This window comes from Antechinus flavipes, chromosome 4 (genome assembly GCF_016432865.1).
Source record: "Antechinus flavipes isolate AdamAnt ecotype Samford, QLD, Australia chromosome 4, AdamAnt_v2, whole genome shotgun sequence".
Classification (NCBI taxonomy): Eukaryota; Metazoa; Chordata; class Mammalia; order Dasyuromorphia; family Dasyuridae; genus Antechinus; species Antechinus flavipes.
In genome coordinates, this window is record NC_067401.1 from 267,886,544 (window position 1) to 267,906,694 (window position 20,151).

Genomic DNA, 20,151 nt, shown 5'->3' on the forward strand with positions numbered 1-20,151 from the left:
AAAATATTAAGTATAATCTAAAAGTTATAATAAATTAAAATATGTTGCCTGAAGTTGTATTGACAGGCATGATAAACAAAACCATTTGGCAATATGAAAAGCTATTCAGTAAGTTAGTAAAAATGGCTGCTACTTAGAAATATTAATCTCCAACATAGTGAGTATATAGACAAGATTATGAACCAAAAGTTTCTGCTTTTTTTTTTGATGATGTACAGAAAATCAATGTGTTTTTATGTTCTTATTAATAATGATCATTATTATCATATCTCATGACACATTTTGAATAAAGGGAATTTTTTTTTATCAGTTTCATAAAACAAAGTCCTTTTATGAGACTGATTGGTAAAACTATATATCACTATCTCCAGGCGAGTTAATTTAAGTTTCTTCAATTAGCACATGGTGCTTAATGTAGCATCAAGCACCTAATAGGTGCTAACAAATGCTTATTGATTCAGCTGAAATAAATAAATCACTACATCTAAAATTAAAAATGCAGCTGCCCTTTCTCTGCCTCTCGAACCCTAACCCCAGTACTTTCCAGAATGTTTAACAAATTGGGAAACGTTTAACAAAATAAATAAAAATACAAAAACAAACAACAACACAATGCAATGCAACCCAAAAATAATGTTTATATGTGGTTTTCTAAGTCTATATACAAGCTCAAGAACTCATACATGATGTTTAGTGGTCCCCAACTTCTATCTGAGTTTACACCATTGCACTAGATAATAAGTTAGTATAGTGTGTTAAAAAATAATATTCAGTCAAAAATAAGGAGGCCTCAGCTCTACTTGTATTTTTATCTGGAGTGAGGGCATCTTTAACTGTCATTTAAGACCTGAAAAATTACAAGATTAGACTTCAGAAACCTATTCAAATCTGAAACTCAATATCTCTCTACCAATCAACTAACCAAAAAAAAAAAAAACCAACATTTATTAACTATCTATGATATGCAGTGCATTGTATGTACTATTGGTAATACATATATAAAATGGCTATCTATCTATCTAATCTATACCTATATATTCTGTATCAGCACAAGGAAAGACAGATTATCTATTTCTTTCTAATTTATTATGTTTGCATTCAATTACCACCCTGTCAATTATCCTCTACTAAAGTAATTTATCAGAATTTTTGAGCTACACTGTCCTATATATGGAGGGAAGATGCAATGTTAGACCAAAGTAGCTAAATTATTTGACTCTGAAAAGAAGACTTTTGCTGATGGAGAAGAAATACAGGTATCTGGTTAACAATACTGACACATAATGATAGAAGAGGAACACAAATACACAGTAAATCCTTGGTCCCAAGACTCAATTTAGAATCATTCTAAAACCCACATACCAAAACTATTTGGCTACCCATGGCTTAAAAGGTTCAGAGGAAAACTTCAAAGGAATTGATACAAGAGAAGATAAGGGCTTTGAACCTCTGAGGTTCTTTCACAGTGAAAAAGTGAATTTGCCAACAAACCACAGATGTTCACCACATGAACAGGTGAAAAAAATATTACTCCTTCAACCATATCTATCAAAGTCTTCTCTGTCTTTCTGTTATTTCATTTTAAATGGCTGCTACTATTCAGCTGTTCTCTGTTCAAAACTCCTAATAAGTTAAAGCAGACTGTGTGACTTCATTAACTATGATGAACCAGAATCCAAGGGCCTTTTCTGGGCCTTCTCTTTCAGCATATGTAATTTTCTAATTGCTGTTCTGCAAAGCAAGAGCTGCAATTAGGAAAAAAAAAATGTGATCTGAGGACACAATTTTTCTGAATGATATTAAACACTTTCAATTTTCTTTCTGAGCACTGACTACTTGAATTGAAAGTTCTGCTCCAAAATCTTGCCTGTCAGAATTGAGTGATGATCGATTATGTAGTTTGTATATGCTCCATACATAGTCTTCCTCCATTTTCTGTTTTCATTAAATCACTATAATGCTGATTAGTATCATTAGCACCTTCTGGTTATTACAAGGCTTACTGGCACTTCCCCCAGGGTGTAGGCAGAGGAAGTAGGAAGAATGTCAATTCAGTTCTGACATTTTTGATACTCATGAGAAGCAATGGAAACAGGTGTGAAGGGGGGTGGAATAGATATAACTACATAAGTGACTGGGATATTGGATGTTTGTGGGAAGTTGTAGGATAGAGCATATTCAATTTCCATATATCTCACTATGCTGCCATAGTTGTATGGAATAGAGAACCTGAAAACTGAAAACCTGGTTCAAATCCCAGAACTGCTGCTACTCAGCTTTGTGACATTAAACAGATTCTTTCATGTTAGTGGGCATCAATGTCTTCACATAAAATAGTGTTCATATTCTATTTCTGTTCAAATTCTACTTTCATTTTAGGGAAGAAGACATCCATACATTAGTGATGCAGTTTGGTATAGTCTATTAGACCCTGGATTTAGAGTCAAAGAATCTGGGTTTTAAAGTTGTATCTGCTAGTTGCTATCTGTGTGACCTTAGGCAAATTATTTGAACACCTTTTTAGTAGTATTTTATTTTTCCAAATAAATGCAAAGATAGTTTCATCATTCAGCTTCGCCAAACCTTGTGTTCCAATTTTTTCTCCCTCTTCTCCCCAACAAGATAGCAAGCAATCCATTATAGATCAAACATTCAATTCTTCTAAACATATTCCCATATTCATCATGCTGTTCAAGAAAAAATAGATCAAAGGGGGAAAATATAAGAGAGAAAAAAAACATTCATACAAATAACAAAATATGAAAATACTATGCTTTGATTCACATTCAGTTTTCATAGTTCTCTTTCTGGATATAGATAGCTCTCTCCATCTCTTCATCATAATTCTGTTGAAATTGACCTTAATCATCTCATTGTTGAAAAGATCTATGTCCATTCATTATCATATAATCTTATTGTTGCTATGTACAATGTTTTCTTGGTTCTATTCACTTCACTTAGTATCAGTGCATGTAAGTCTTTCCAGGCTTTTCTGAAATCAGTCTTCTCATCATTTCTTATAGAACAATAATATTACATTATATTCATATGCCATAACTCATTCAATCATAACCCTACTTTTGGGCATCCACTCAATTTCCAGTTCCTTGCCGCTACTAAAAGGACTACTACAAATCTTTTTGCACATGTAAATTCCTTCTCCTCTTTTAGGATCTCTTTGGGATACAGACTCAGTAGAGACACTGATAAACCAAAGGGTATACACAATCTAATAACTCTTTGAGCATAGTTCCAAATTGTTTGCCATGGCTGGATCATTTCATCAACCAACCAAGTGTCTCTGTTTTCTCATATCCTCTCCAACAGTTCTAATAATCTTTTGCTGTCATCTTAGCCAATCTGACGCTGTGGGGTCACTTCAATTTTTAGAACAGCAAATTGAAGGAGATATTCCCCATTTGCTAGATAAGAAAATTGAAGCTCAGGGCAAGTTAAAAGACTTTCCAATAATCATGTATCTAGTAAATGTGTGAATTGAGATTGGAACCAAGGTCTTCTTAAGACCATGCACTCTATTCATTCACTTTACCCCACTATCTTTTAATGAAAATATTTCCTACATAAAAACATACCTCCAAAATGCAGAATTGAACACATACTAAAATAAAATACAAAAACAAAACAAAATAAAAAAACTTTCAAATGAAAAATATCTTATTCAAGGACTATGAAATTGACATAGAAATTAATGATATACAACTAAATTTTTATTACAGGATTCAGTGGAAAAAATATAAGAAAACAAGACTAAACTAGATCATACAGGAACTGTTGGGTAATACAGTGATTAGAGCATTGCACCTGAAGTCAGTTTTTTTTTTTTTCTTTTGTTTGTTTTTGTTTTTATTCAATTATTTAAGAAAGTCAGAGGATTGGGAAAAAAATGCACACATATGTAAATTATATATATATATAGATATAGATATAGATAAATAGATAGATAGATATAGATATATATATATATATATATAGATAGATATATATAGATATATAGATATATACACATAATGACCCACAATAATTTTAATGTGTGATTACAGTGACATAAAAGTAGATTTAAGGGCATTGACTAGGGAGGACCTACAAGTGTAACATATCATAGTTTGGTAGTTAAGGAATCAAGTTTAGATCCCTCAGATAAGGAAGGAATGATCAAGAAGACAGGATTCTTTTATAATCTTGATCACAGAGAGAACAAAAGTAGCAGTAGCAAGTAGAGACACTTATAATATCTTATTAAGAAGAACACTTGGATTTGAACTTGGAGAAGAACTACATACAGTCCCAGATCCATTTCTTAGTGACTGTGTAACCTTAGATGAATTACTTTCTTATTTATATCTCATATTAACAAATATTTATAAAAGGATTTTACACACATATTTATGTCTAATGTAGTCATCTCTGGGCTGGCAAGTAAGGGAAGATGGAAAAAAATGTGATAACTTTATTATATATTTAAAAGGAAAATCAAATTGTATTTAATAGATTTGTAGTTTTGTGTCCAATCTTTTTTTTTTTAATCATACAATGTTCTGGAAATACTTTATTTCATAAATTTAAATAAATAAAGAAAGAATTTTAAAAGCATTCAAGTTTATACTATTTGCCAGGAACAGTCCTAGTTTTGAGAATACAATAAAGGTAGGGGCTCTGACTGCTAAGAGTATATATGTCATGATAGAAAGAGCCCTGGTGTGGAATCAGAGGACTTACGTTCAATTCCTATTTCTGAAATTTAACTATAGATATAGATATAGATATAGAGATAGAGATACAGATATATGCATATGTCTCTATATCTATATATCTATTTATTTGTAAACTCTGGCAAATTACTTATCTCTCATCCCCACTTCACTTCTAAAAGGAAGGGACTGGATACTTTCTAGCTCAATATTTATCAAAGGAGACAATATACACATAAAATGCACACATACATAAATACATCTGTATTTATAGATATTAAATAGAGAGAGAGAGAGACAAAGAGAGAGAGAGAGAGAGCAGAGAGACAGAGAGAGAGAGATGTATAATGCAATGGCATGGTGGTACGGTGGAAGCCTTTACTAAATGTTTTGAGGTGAGAAAAGGCTTTCTCGCTTTCAAAGTATCTAGGGATCCTTAAAGGCTGATATAAGGAGAGAATAGGAAAGAAAAGAGTTAAAATATCTTGTCTAAAAAACAACAAGGACAACTTGATTGCACCAAGATTTACTTGAAGAGCAATAATACAGTCTCAACAGTCTTAGCACATTTGTAAGCTAGCATAACTTGTTCATGTGCCCCTAATATCCATTAAAAAAAGAAAGAAAAATAGCAATAAATTGTTGTTGTTGGTGGTGGTTTACGAGTGTGTGAGTGTGTGAGTGTGTGTGTGTGTGTGTGTGTGTGTGTGTGTGTGTGTATGCATTGTAAAGTTTGCAGTATTTTAAGCTAGTAAAGTTTAGTTTTAAAACAATCCTAACACTTTTGTGACAGCCTATATATAATAAATCAGGGGAGACAGAATGGAGCCAGATTATGAAAGAATTTAAATGTTAAACAGAGGAGATTGTGTTTAATCCTAGAGGAAATAGGTTGCCATTGGAGTTTACTGAACAGGTAAGAGGCATGATCAGATCTATGCTTTGGGAAAGGCATTTGATAGCTGTAAGAAGAACAGTTTTAAAGTCAAAAAAGACCCAAAGGATATCTATTAGGAGGAAATTGTGAGAATGAAGGAGATAGCTGATAAGGTTATGAATTGTGGTAGTTAAGAGTGATACATTTATAGAAGAAGACAGATGCAAGAGATATTGTTGAGGTAGAACTAATCAAACTTGACAACTGTTTAGATGTATGAGTTGTGAAAATTGAGGAGTCAAAGATGGCTCCAAGGTTACTGGAAATATGATAGCTCACTATTTGGTTGCCTGTTGGAATTAGATAGTTCTCGATCAAGAACGATATTGGTCTTGGTCAGAAGGTCAGAGACTAGGTAATGAATCCTGCTTGATTTGAGGTAAAATCACCTCACAGATTATTGTTGTTCAATCTTTGTTCTCAGAGAATTAATGACATCAAAAGGGTTATGTCTTGACTTGAAAGTAAATTGGATTTAAGTCGAGGCAAAACTATACAATATCATCAGCTTTATTCTCTTTGTAATCCAGTGACAAGAAATAGGTCAAGATGAGTGGTGGTGTCTTCCAAAATCACCTTATATCCAAAGCATTGAACAGTGTCTATATGAAAATGAGCTTCTTTAATAGGAATCCCCAACCTCAAACTCCTTCACTAAGGGTTTTCCCAGCTTACAGTTGATAACCTTTCTAAAAGCAGATTCTAATTTTAATGTAGTATTATCCTTCTTTTCATGGTTACTTAATTGCCCTTTCCATCTTTATCATGCTTTCTCCTTATTTCACTATGTCAAGAGAGATTAAATGAAACAAAGAAAATAACCCTGACTTAACAGTTAGAAAGATCGAGTTTAAGTTTCATGTGTGATGCTAGTCAAGTGACTTTATAGTCAAACTGGTTTTCTAAGTCTAGGTATTTTTTCTTCTACAGCTTTTGGGTAAATACTTTATTTCCTTCACATTTTTTTTTTCCTTTTTAAAGAGGAAAACACTTTGTGAATTTAGAAGTGATAAATAAATGTGAATTATTATTATGACTTCATCATGCTCCTTGTCTTATTGTCCTCTTGTCTGCCACTCAGTCATGATATTAGCATTTCTAAAGGCCAGTTTTACATTTGATAACCTTTCCATCTACCTGAAAATAGGCTGACAATACAATCCACAATACATTTAGAAGAGGAGTACTTATCAAGCAATATGCTAAAAAAACTAAAAAATATAGGATTTTAGGAAAGTATATTTAATGCACATTAATATAAGCAATACTTGTTTTTAAATGAGAGAAATATAATTCAAGTTGCCAGTATTTTGTGATAGCTAAGACATAGTTCCCATCAAAACATAAGTATTAGTTTACTATAATTTCAATAATTTTTAAGATGTGCTTTAATTATTGAGAACATACATTTAGAGGAAAGAACTTTGAGACCATCTAGTTTATACATGAAATAATTAAGTGACTTGTCCAAGATTGCATGGGTAGTAAATAGAGGAAGGAAGACATGAACCCATGATACTAAATTCAATATCATCCACTGAATAGTGCCAAATAAGACTAGGAAAGACCTTGAAAATTATCTAGACTAATTCTTTAATTTGAGGCCTAGAAAGGAAAAACAACTTGCTGCAGTTCATATTGTGGGGTGGAGATTTTTCCCTGATCTTCTAATGCCTCATCCAGCAATCTTTTGGATTTAACTATGTCATACTCTTTTGTATGCAAAAGAGATTATTAAACTCTATTTAATTTTTGAACAATTTCTTTGTTCACAAAATTGAATAATATTGAAAAATGATAAAATGTTTGTGGTTATATGAACAAAACCAATTTAGATAGGGCCTCAAAATTTTTCTTTAGAAAGGTTTTGGATATGGATGACCTCATATTGAGGGAAACAAACCAAAAAAAAAAAAATTGTCTATATAATATATCTCATAAGAAAAGTTTGCTCATAATGTTTGCTATGATATTAAAAAAAATTGCATATATGTCTTTAAAATAATCTGATATATGAATACTGATTCTATTCCATTCATTTGGACCTTGATTGTCTCACAATGAAGGTAAGTAGTAATTATTTTTGTTTTGGCCAGAAATCTGAATGGTATTTCTGTCCCAGATTTATTTTTTTTAACTAGGTAAAAGAGGCCATTCTCTGCCTCATTTCTCCCCATACCATAATTATTTGTTGGGCATTACCTCAGTCAAACTGACACTTATTAAAGACATTAATTTAAAAAGGCCTAGGTCTCCCACTGTTTGCAAGATCATCTCCAGTCTTGCTGTTCTTTATCTTGCCATCGAACCTAGATGGCTCAGGAGGAAAAAGTGAGGCTGGTGATTTTGTACTGCCTTCATACTTAAATCTAAGTCATTTCCATTTCATATCATCATATCCCGATGTCATGGCCATTTCCAAGAATGAAGGACAAACAACAGACTGTTGTAACTGAAGTTCCCACCCCATTCAGCCACCAAAATGATTTGACTAAAGCCTATGTCTGACAACATCAGACATACCTCCACCTTAATTCAGTAAATTCTAGTCACTCCCTTTTACCTCCAGCATCAAACACAAAATTCTCAGTTTGGCATTCAAAATCCTTCACAATGTAGCCCACAATTCCATTTTTCTAATACCTTAATCTCTGTTGCATATTCTTCAAAATAATGACACTGAACTCTATAGCATTTAGCTCTTTCCTATCAACCAGAAGGGAATCTGTCTCTAACCTATAGGTGGCCTGAGCCAAATAAAGCAGGCCAGAGATAGGAAAGTCAGAAATGAAACAAATTTAATTTCAAAGTAATGAGAATGGTTTGCAAGTAAGTGCCAGTGCCCTTCCCCTAAAGGTAGGAAACCTGAGGCAATGTAGGGAGATCTCAATACTGGCTATGCAGTGAACTATATTCCTGACAATGAGGGGTAGCAGCAGCAGTGAGATAAGTTTAATTCAATAGGTTTTCCTGACCAGAAATAATGCTCCGATTTTGCTGTGGCTAAGATCATCCTGAGGGGGAGAATAAAGAATTGTTGTTATGACAACTTCAGTGCCCAGCCTGCTTGCTGGATTCTCTGGAATAATATCTCCTAATATCCTGAAGCCCCCATGTCTCGAATGCTATTCTTGTAATGCTGGAGAAACTGAGCAAGACAGAGATTAGAAATCAATTCAATAGTTTATTAAATGGAGAGATATACTGGGACCAAATGGATCTTGGTCCCAGGGATAGACGAGATTATCATCTCAAAGAGTCTAGCACTGAGTATTAGACAGCAAGACTCTTTTATGGGATAACAAGAACAATGACATAATGGGGGCGGTACCTGGGATGATACAATGGAGGGAGGTACTGGAAAGGCTACTGATATTCTAATGACATCTAAAATAGATAAGCCTTTATCCTGTCAAACATTAAGAAGGAATGTCTATAACCTAAAGATATAAAACCTTTATCTCATCAACTATTTAAGAGGGAATGATTATAGCCTGGGGTTTTGGGGCAGAGTAACTGAGGTAGACCTTTATCTCATCAAACATTGAGAGGGAAAGGTTATAACCTGAGGCAGAGTAACTAAATAGGACAATGGGGAAACTAGGTCAGGACATTCTAGGTCAGGACATCAAAAGGGAACTGTGGCACCACATTCTCTTTCCTTTGTATTTCTTGACTTGGCTTATTTTAGTTCCAACTGTTTAATTTGGGAAAGGACCCAAAAGGTTGGGAATTGCAGACCTGTATCCTGAGGTGTCTCAAAAAATTTTGCAGACTTGAACCCATCTCCAAGTCAAGGAGCAAAGTTTATTGCAATTGTAATGCCAATTGAAGCAGGCTAAGTTCCAAAAGAATTTAACAAAGAACCAGGAGTAATAAATGTATCCAATTTTTGTCATTGATATTTTTATCAATTTTATTTTATGGTCTAAAGATAGGACTGAGTAGTCGTCTCAGGAATTGATTATCACTGACCAATAGATTATCTATCTGACAGCAATGTTTATAGGACTATCCTAAGGCCAGAAGATTTTACAATGATTGACAGACAAATTATTAGAACAATAGCATTCTAAAGTGGGGTCGGGGAACCTCAGGATCACTGATTCTAAAGCCAGAAGACTTTAGAATCATTGACAGATTGTTGGAACAGAAGCACTCTAAGGTGGTGGGGGTGGGGGAGTGGGGGAAGGTATGAAACTTCCATTCTCCTAGAAGCTATTCTCCATGACAGCTAAATTTTCATGTTCTATGAGAAAGCTTCTTCTAATAGCTCTAAATTCTATTTCCTTTCCTCTCTTAATTACTTACTTTTATCCTACATATTTTTGGTATATATATGTAAAACAATATGTATAACATACATATTGTTGGTTCAATCTGCTTCCTCAGATTATGAGCCCCTTTAGGGCAGAGACTGCTACGTTTTGTATCCCCAGAATTTAGTAAAGTGTCTGGTCTGGAATATGGTAGGTGATTAATAATTATTTATTGAATCATTCTGCAAATAACCCAATTGGAATATTATATGTGTGTGTGTGTGCGTATGTGTGTGTGTGTGTATGTGTGTGTATTGATTTGAGCTCCTAGCAAAACCCAGGCAAAGCACAGAAAAAGAGGTTTGAGCTTTGATTGGGAAGATATTAGAAAAGCTTCAAAAATTTCTTTATATTGACTTACCAATATATTTCAACTCAACATTAGTAACTCAGAAGAAGGGTGAAAGGTATTTAGAATATAGGAAACAGGAAGTAAATGTTTGAGAATTTACTGAGATGCCATAGGTACCATGAGCCTCTAAAGGTTCTTAACCTTGAACCCATTGCTTCTTAAATATATTTGGAAGCAGATGTCATAAACTTGGATTAAAAAATATTTTTTCCACAAACCTTTTGTTTCTTATTTAACCTGATATGTTTTATATAATTCATTTAAAAACATTATTTTGAAAAGTGGTCTGTTAATTTCATCACACTACCAAAGGGGCCTAAGGCACACAAAAAAAGCAAAAACTGATCTAGCCTTAAAAATTCCTTCACTCACATGCATCCCACTCTCCTAGATGGGTCCCTTCATCTAGAAACTTCTCACTGTTGTTTGTGACACATTCTTGGGCAGAATTGTTAATTAGGTCATCTAATACAACACTTACCTGAAATATGAACCCCTTTTTCAATGTCATGACCTGAAAAGCATTCAGCTTTTGCTGTAATACTTCAGTGATAAGAAAGTCACTTTCCCATGAGGAAGGCAGTCAGTTCCATTTTCAGAGAGTGGACAAGTACAAAGAACACATTTTGAACCTGGGGGGAGGAGAGGAAGGAGGGGGAGGCAGTAGAAGGAGTAACATCCAATAAGAAAATTGAAAAGACCACTTCTCTAACAAAATACTTAAAAGATTTATTGCTATTAGACTTTGTTAAACTTGATAAGCATTATTCCAGTTATGGAGAAAACTGGAAATCATAAGGTTGAGAACTGAACTCTGCATCAAAGCCTTAGTGATTTTCCTTCAGTTTAATCGCAATAAAGCTGATAATGAAACAACAGAAAACAGATGTTTTTATTGACAAATTTCTCCCACTCATTAATTCAGACACAAATACTCACTGGCTCACACACAAGAGTGAACATACACATACACAACACACACACACACACACACACACACACACATACATACACACAGGGCCAAAGACTATCAGGCACTTATGTGCATTTCCTCTGACTATAACTTGACTATTCATCAAATCCCCAGTTGGCACTTTGGCTTACTCATTGTTGAGATTTATAAGCTTGCTTTCTTTCTTGTTTATCTCTGCTTTGATCTGTTTTTCTGACCTTGGATAGATTTGCTTCTTTCTATTCTTGCCTCTCTTGGCAAAATATTCTCATATCTCTATCGCCCACAAGGCTCCTTAGTCACTGTTTTCTTAGCTTCTAATGTGTTTCACTGGAGAGTGTATTATATATTCTCCACTTTCTTTTCTACACAAGCAAGTTAGCTCTTTGTAAAAAAGGATTGTGATAAAATAGTTATATATAATTCCACAGACCACAACTTAATGGGGGAGGCTGACAGGGGAATTTACCCTATGAACTGCATTCTGCCAGGTCCTTTAAACAGTCAGCTTATATATTGTTACTGAGCCTGGTCCCTTTTAGTTCTATGTTAAATGCTGAAAAGTGTTCTATCTCAGTGTTTCTAGCTCATACTGTATTCCTTATGCATAAATCTCTTAAACTAAGAAGATTTCTTGTAGCAAATGTATTTGAACAATCACATGGATTTAGTAGTTTAAGGGACAGGAAAGCTATACTTTTGAACACTGATCCAAAGTTTGATTAGTTTGACAGTCACTCAAGATTATGAATTGATAGTTTAATTGTTGCAATTTCTTTAAAATGAACAAACAAACAAATAAGGTTTTTATGTCCCAGGATTATAACTGGACCAAAGAAACTGGTTAAAGTCTAAAATGAAGTTGCCTATAAAATGAATCAAATTGACCTCATAGATGTATGTGGAGTGGGGGGGACATAGAAGGACCCAGGTATGCACAAGAAAAGGTGAAAAAAAATAGTCAAAACTTTAGTTTCTTCTAATGAATACAGCTTGTCTGTCATCTGCTTTTGTCCCTCCATCTGATCTAGGAAAGGTAGTCAAGTATGTCCAATCTTTCTCCTAACCCAATTTTGCCCCAACCTAAATCTTTGTGGTTTTAGCACCTAGAATGCTTTCCACCCATCCAAAAGTGAGAATGTGACTGACTTGAGCATTACAAATCTAGGTATCTCCATTGCCTCCAACTTAAACATTTACCATAAGAGGAATAGGAAATCTCAACATAGGAAATTAGAAAGAAAAACTGAAATGGTTATATATATATATATTTATATGTATGTGTGTGTGTGTATATGTGTATGTATGTATGTATGCAACCACAGGTAAGTCAGTTGCCAATAAGTGCCAGCTATACTCAATGCCAGCCAAGGATCCCCTATTGTCTGAAATCCTTACATCTTTGGGCTTAGAACTTCCAAAGCTGCTATTGCTAATATTTCTATTATTGCAGACATCTCCAAGGCCCATTGCTAATGGACATATTGTGCTCCAGATTGTATTTTACCCTGGTGCTATACCCACTCCTCTGGATCTTCTAAATTGTCTTAGTTAGAAAAAATGTCTCCCTCAAACATTTATTGGTTCTCCTGCAACATTTGATTTTGGGCTTTATTTTAAAGTTGTTTGGAGAGGAATGTTTAGAGAATTCAGCTGAGTTAAGACCAGTACTAGGCCTTCTTGGCAGTGCCTTTTCTGATTATATTAATATATATATATATATATATATATATATAAATTTTTGAGTCTCAAATTCCCTCTCTGTGTCCTGCCCCTCCCTTAACCCTAGAAAGCAAACAATATAATATTGATCACAGATGTGAAATCATTCAAAACATATTTTTGTTTTGACCATCTTGCAAAAGAAAGCATATACACATACAAAATGAAAAAAAAAAATCAAAGAAAGTAAAAAAGTATTTTTCAATTTACACAGAGTTCATTGGTTCTCTATCTGGAGGTGGGTAGAATTTTTCATCATGAGTCCTTTGGAACACTTGGAACACTGTCTTAATCAAAATAGTTAAGTCTTTTACAATTGATTCAGATGACATACATTGATCAGAATATCACTTTTTTCAACTTTGCTAAGAGGACTGAAGTCAACTATTATAAAATTCCTCTTTTCTCAAATTTTGTACATTAAGCTTCCTATCTACTCAATTCTTCTATCTTCTTTAATCTTAGAAGAGAAGTAGTCTTCTTTGTCAAGGCTTATCTTGTTTTCTCATTCCTTCCACTCTCCTCTGAGAGCTTGTTTTGTTGTTATTCAGTCCTATCTGACTCTTTGTGGCCCTAATGGGCTTGTCCTGGCTAAAATACTAGAGTGGTTTGCCAATTCTTTTTCTAATTCATTTTACAGATGAAGAAATTCAGACAAACATGGTTAAGCAACTTTCTAAGGATATACAGCTAATCGATATCTCAGGCAGGATTGGAACTCAAATATTCCTGACTTCAAGCCTAGAGCTCTATCCGCTCTTTCACTTAGAAGGAAATTTAGCCCTCTGAAAATCCATTCATTCTCAACTTACTCAGTTTCTTTCAGAGCTGCCTACAAACATGGTCAGATATGCCTGGTTATTAAAAGTAATAATAATAAAAACAAATATTGTCCCTCATCTGACCCTGGCTTTTATTCAAGCTATTTCTTACCTTTTTTTAATGTACCAGAGTCCAGGCAAATGGCCCAAATGGCCCATGATGTTCCTTTTTTATCTAAAATTATAACCCTAGAAATAGTTTTCTCATATGGAAGAAGGTGATCATTATAGTTGTGTGGATCAAATGAGGCATCTAGATGGTACAGTGTTTAAAGTACAGAGCCTAGAGTCAGAAAAAAAATGAGGTCAAATTTGATGTCAGATACTTACCAGCTATGTGACCCTATTCAAGTAAGCCTCAATTTCTCTCTATTTTCTCATCTGTAAATTGGTGATTATAATAGGACCCATTCCCCTGTTTTTTGTAAAGGACAAGAGAGAGAATATTTTTAAAATGCTTAGCACAGTGCCTGGCACATAGTAACTACTATATAAATGTTAGTTGATGATGATGATGATGATGATAATGATGATGATAATGATGGTGGTGGTGGTGGTGATGGTGATGGTGATGAAGTTAGGGAAACACAATTTATAAATGCTTTTACCAGCTAGCAGTTGCAAAGTAACAGTTAACTATTTATAATGATATTACCTTAAAATCTTTCTTATCTGCCTCTTTCTTTCCACTAACACACTCATCATCCCAGTTCATGTACTCATCACCTTTCCCCCAGATAAGTATAATCATTTCTTAACTTATCTTCATGCTTTTTGCCTCACCATTTTTCAATCCATTGTCCACAAAATTATCAAAATAATAGTTTAAGATATAATTCTGACCATATCACTCCCCTGTTCAGGAAGCTATTCCCTCTAGGATAAAATTAAAATGGCTCTGTTTGGCATTTAAAGCCCTTCACAGTTGGGCTCCAGCCTATATTTTCAGGCTGATCACTCATCACTCCTCCTCATGTTCTTTATTTTCCAGCCAAACTGGCTGACTTGCTGTTTTGCATATTAGACATCCCACCTTCTGCCTCTGTTCCTTTGTATAAGTTGGACCTCAAGTTCAGAATGTGTTCCGTTCTCAGGGTCCCTCATAACTTTCCCAGCAAGATTCATCTCAAGTATCACCTCCTACAACAGTAGTATGTCTACTTTTGTTAATATTCCCCAATCTTCCAAAATTACTAGGAATGTTATGTATATTTACTTACTAATTTATATAATATTCGAGTTGTCCCAAAAAATCATAATGCAATTTTAAACTTTCATAGCATACAATAGCATGTAAAATTTTGAAACACATTATATATATATATATATAACATATATGTTTCTACTTATAGACATACATGTATGAATGTGTATGTACACAATTATTCACATTTTAAAATGTATTTTCTTTGAGGGCATATGCTATTTGACTTTGGCTTTTGTATTAATGGAATCTGGCATAGTGTTTGGCACATTGTAGGTAGGCGAAAATGGTTGTTGAATTGAAGTGACTTTGATCTTTCTGCTACTTTTGAAATCTCTTCCAACTTTCTAATACTTTTACTTTTCTGTGTTTCTATGGCATTGTATTCTCCTATTTTTTTCTCTACCAGTTTAGTAATTCTTTTATGATCTTCATTTTTACTCCTCAGTTCAGAACTTATTGTTTTTTTTTCTCCATAATTCACTCTGTATTCTGATAGCCCTTATTTCATTTTCCAAATTCTCCTATGACCTAAGTTTTGATGTTGTTGTTTCTTCTTTTTTTCTCACACATTAGTTTTTCTCACAATCAACGAATAAGTCCTAACAATTATATAATTATATTTCTATTGAATCTTCCCTATCCATTTTCTTGCTAACTTTTCATTATCATGATTCTAGCATAGGCCCTTATAATCTTATTTCTTGTTTATAAAACTATCTCTATTTTTTTTCTAAACTGTCAGTTTATCATTTTCTCTAACCCCTTCTGACTCATTAATCAGATTAATTTTCCTCATATGGAAATCATAACATACCATAGCTTTTAAAAAATTATTTCACAATTAACAAGTTATATTGAAGGAAGGAAAAAAAGCAAGAAGGAAAGAAGAAAGGAAAGGAGGGTGAAAAGAAAGAATGAAAGAAAGAAAAAAGAAAGGAAGAAAAAATAGAGAAAAAAATAGAGGGAAAAAGTAATGTAGAGAACAGAAATATATTTTGACCACATTGTATGGTGTTAAGTATACATTTTTGTATATATGCTTAATGAACACATCATAGTTTTTAAATTTTTTCTAAGTGAGAATGTCATTTCATATTTATTAAAATTGTCACTTAATAAACTATTAAGTATGTATTGATTGTTTTCTGTAGATTCATTATTATATGCTATGAAATGACACATAAGAAATCTATTCTTTCCCTTTGACAAAATCTGATTAGTTTGAGACTGCTATTATAATAAAATGTTAGGAGGAAAAATGGACCTTCAAACTAGAAATTTATTGTTTCTATTTTCATATTACTGAAACAGAAGTGTGTTATCAGATGCAGCTTTCAGAAAAAAGCTGATGATGATAATATTTACTCAATACTAAAACAATTCAACTAAAAGTCCTATACATTATAGTAGTAATTATGAAAAATCTCCGACATTTAACTAGAATAGGTATACTGCAATCTTTTGCTCATATTTACACAAGGATAAGTACATTTGCATAAACTCATTCCCTCCTATATGTTTTTCAGTCCTCCCTCCAAATGAAGGTGCCTATTTGCAATTGTTAATCTGTTATATTAATCCTCAGAGATGACAAATATTTTTACTTATGAACATCATTCCTCTATAGATAGCACAACTTCTTCCCATCATGCATTTCAGTATTTAGATTACACCATGATTTCATCCACTGATGGGTAACTGAAAATGCTTCTTGCCTTTTCATTCCATAAAAGACTTTATAAAAATAAAATGTGGAGCCAAGATGATAGAGAATAGGCATAAACCCAGCTGAACTCTCCCAATAAAAGAACTTTAAAATAATATCTCAAAATCAAATTTTTGAAGCAGCAGTCAACAGAATGTTGGGAAAGACATTTTTGTAACAGTAGCAATAATTTTAGGAGCTTTCATCCCAGAAACAATAAGAAGATAGTTAGTCATGAAAAAGATTATAGTGTACCCTTTGTTGGTACTGGGTATTGTTATTTAGCATCTGTTTCTGATATTTTGGGGTCAGTTACAAAAAAGCAAGGGTTCTGATCTCAGTTCAAAGTAGAGAGCCATGTGGCTTCAGGAAATCAGAAAAGTTGACCAGATTTCAAAGAATAAGAGGAACTCTTACACTTATGGCTGCAGAGGAGTATGAGAGAGTGAAGACAAGCTGTGACCACAGTGACAAGCAAATCCCAGCCCTTTGGGAGCACTAAAAACTTACAGAACGCAGGCATAATTCTGAAAACAGTATCACATAAAAGATTGAGACTTGGGAAAGTACCTTTCTATCACCAGGTGGGCAGAACCACACTTTAACATAGAGTTCAAAGTGAAGAAATAGACTGGTAAAATGACCAAATAGCAAAACAAAACAAAAAGTCATAAACCATAAAAATCAATTATTGTTTCAGGAAGTACATGGCAGAAACTCAGAGGAAGGCAATATAATAAAAATAAATACAGCTAAAACCTCAAAGAAAAAAAAAAGGTTAATTGGACACAGAAACAACAAGAATTTCTGGAAGAACTAAAGAAAAAGTGGTCAAGAAAAAAATGATGAAAAAAGAAAAAAGAACAATATAACAAAATTATGAAAAGAGAGTTCTCACCTTGGTAAAAGAGGCACAAAAATTCACTGAAGAAAATAATTCCTCAAAAAATAAAATTGGTCAAGGAGGAAAGTTCAGTGAAGAAAATTATATCTTTTAATTTTTTTTTAGCTTTTTATTTTCAAAAAACATACATAGTTTTTTTTTTTTTTATAGTCACCCTTGCAAACCTTGTATTCCATTTTTTTCCTCCCTGCCTTCTCCCTACTCTTTCCTTAGACAACAAGTAATCCAATATATATTAAACATGTGCAACTCTTCTATACATATTTGCATAGTTATCATGCTGCACAAGAAAAACCAGATACAAAGAGAAAGAGAGAGAGAGAGAGAGAGAGAGAGAGAGAGAGAGACAGAGAGAGAGAGAGAGAAAGAGAGAGAGAGAGAGAACAAACATGGTGAAAATACCACTTTGTGATCCATACTCAATCCCTACTCTGGATGCAGATGGCTTTCTCCATAACAAATCTATGAGCACTGGCCTGACTCACTTCACTATTGAAAAGAGCCACATGCATCATAATTAATCATTGCATAGTCTTGTAGTTGCTGTATACAGCAACGGTTTTGCTTGATCTGAGATCAGGTTCATTACCCCTGCTTTTTTTTTTTTTTTTTTAAATTTCAGTTTAATCATAATAAGTTCAGCTCCAATCTTTTACCTTTATTTACACTGTTCTTTAAATATGTTTCTTGTAAATAACATATCGTAGGATTCTGGTTTTTAAAACAGTCTGCTATCTGCTTCCATTTTGGAGGAGACTTCATCCTGTTCACATTCACAGTTAAAAGTAGTAACTCTGTTTCCCACAATCTTATTTTCCCCAAGTTATAGTTTGTTCCTTCCTTTCCCCCTTTCCCTTCTCCTTAGTGTTTTGCTTCTGACCAGCACCTTCCTTAACCTTCAGTGCCCTTACAATCCCTTTTCCATCCCTAGTTTCTTGAGAACCATTGTTATAGAATCACAAATGTTTCAGATAAAGAGCAAGAAAAGTAAAAAACAAAACAAAACAAAAGAAACAAAGAAACAAAACAAACATTGTGAATGGAAGAAAATTGCATCACTTTACCAGTAATGGCAAATGCCAGAATCCTGAATAGCTTACTACATTTGAAGAGTTAGATTCAGATCTTGACTCACTTACTATTTGACTCTGAGTAAATCACTTGGGGTTTGGAGGCTTTGGGTTTTTTTGTTGTTAATATTGTTTTGTTTTGTTTTCATCTGAAAAATAAGGGAATTGAGATTGAGTAAGGACACTTCCAGGTCAAAACTGTAATTCTGGGATTCAAAGTGATAAGAAACACTATTTAAGGATTTACATAAAGCATCTCGGCATAGTAGATAGAGTCAAGAAGATGTGTGCTTCCTTAGATACCTATTACTAATTTGATCTTGTAGAAAACAATATTTTCTAGGGAATCAATGTAAGTTGCTAGATACTATTGTGTGGTGTTTACTCATCTGGAATTGACTACACCAATTAAATCACAAATTTATCAAATTAAATAAGACCAAAAAAGGAAATAAAAATACATGAATAAATGAACAAATAAATAAATGGACATTAATAAATTAATAAGCAAAGAGAGAAATAGAGATAAAGAAATTCAAACAAATAAATGAGGAAATGAGCAAATATATAAACATTTGGACAGGTGGAAACAAAGATACACACATAAATAAGTAAGCAAAAGAATAAATGAAGACATTTAGATTATACCCAGTCCCTTATTTTAATTCTGGATATTTTTTTTCCTATTTAAATTCTACTTTCTAATTATTCTTCTATCTACTTTTTTTGTGGATGAATTTATTACATTCATATTTTCAATTACATTTACCATTTATTTCCCTCCATGCTTCTTTCTTATGTTTATTCTTTACTCCTCTTTCACCCTGTCCCTCATCAATTTTTCTATTTTGTTTCTGATCATTCCCTTTCTTAAATCACATTCTCTTTTTACACTCCTCCATATTTCTTATTCCATTCCTCTCCTATATTTCAGTTAAGTCAGCTAGATTTCAGTTAAGTCAACCCAGTTGACTGTATGTTTATGTATGCATATATACCTGACTGTGTTCTTCCCTCTTAGAACTAATTCTAATAAGAAAGATTCAAGCATTGCCTAGCTACGCACCCCCCCCCCCCATTTTTCTTTCCAGAGTAAAAAGCTCTTTCTTGTACACCCATTTTATGTGGGGAAAAAAATCTCCATTTTAATTCTCTCTTCCCCCCCCCACCCAATGAATCCACTTTTCTCTCTCCCTTCCTTCCCTTCCTTCTATCCTTCCTTCTTTGTGCCTTTTTTCTTTCTTTCTTTTTATTTATATAAAAGTTTATTTGGCCAAATGCAAAAAAGAGATTAAAAAGCTAACTGAAAAAAATAAATACTTCACTTCAAATTAGAATTTAACAAATGGAAGTTAATGCTTTTTTTAGACATTGAGAATCAATCAAACAAAACAAAACAAAAATTTAAAAATAGATAAAAATAAAAAAAAAATGTAAAATACTTCATCAGAAA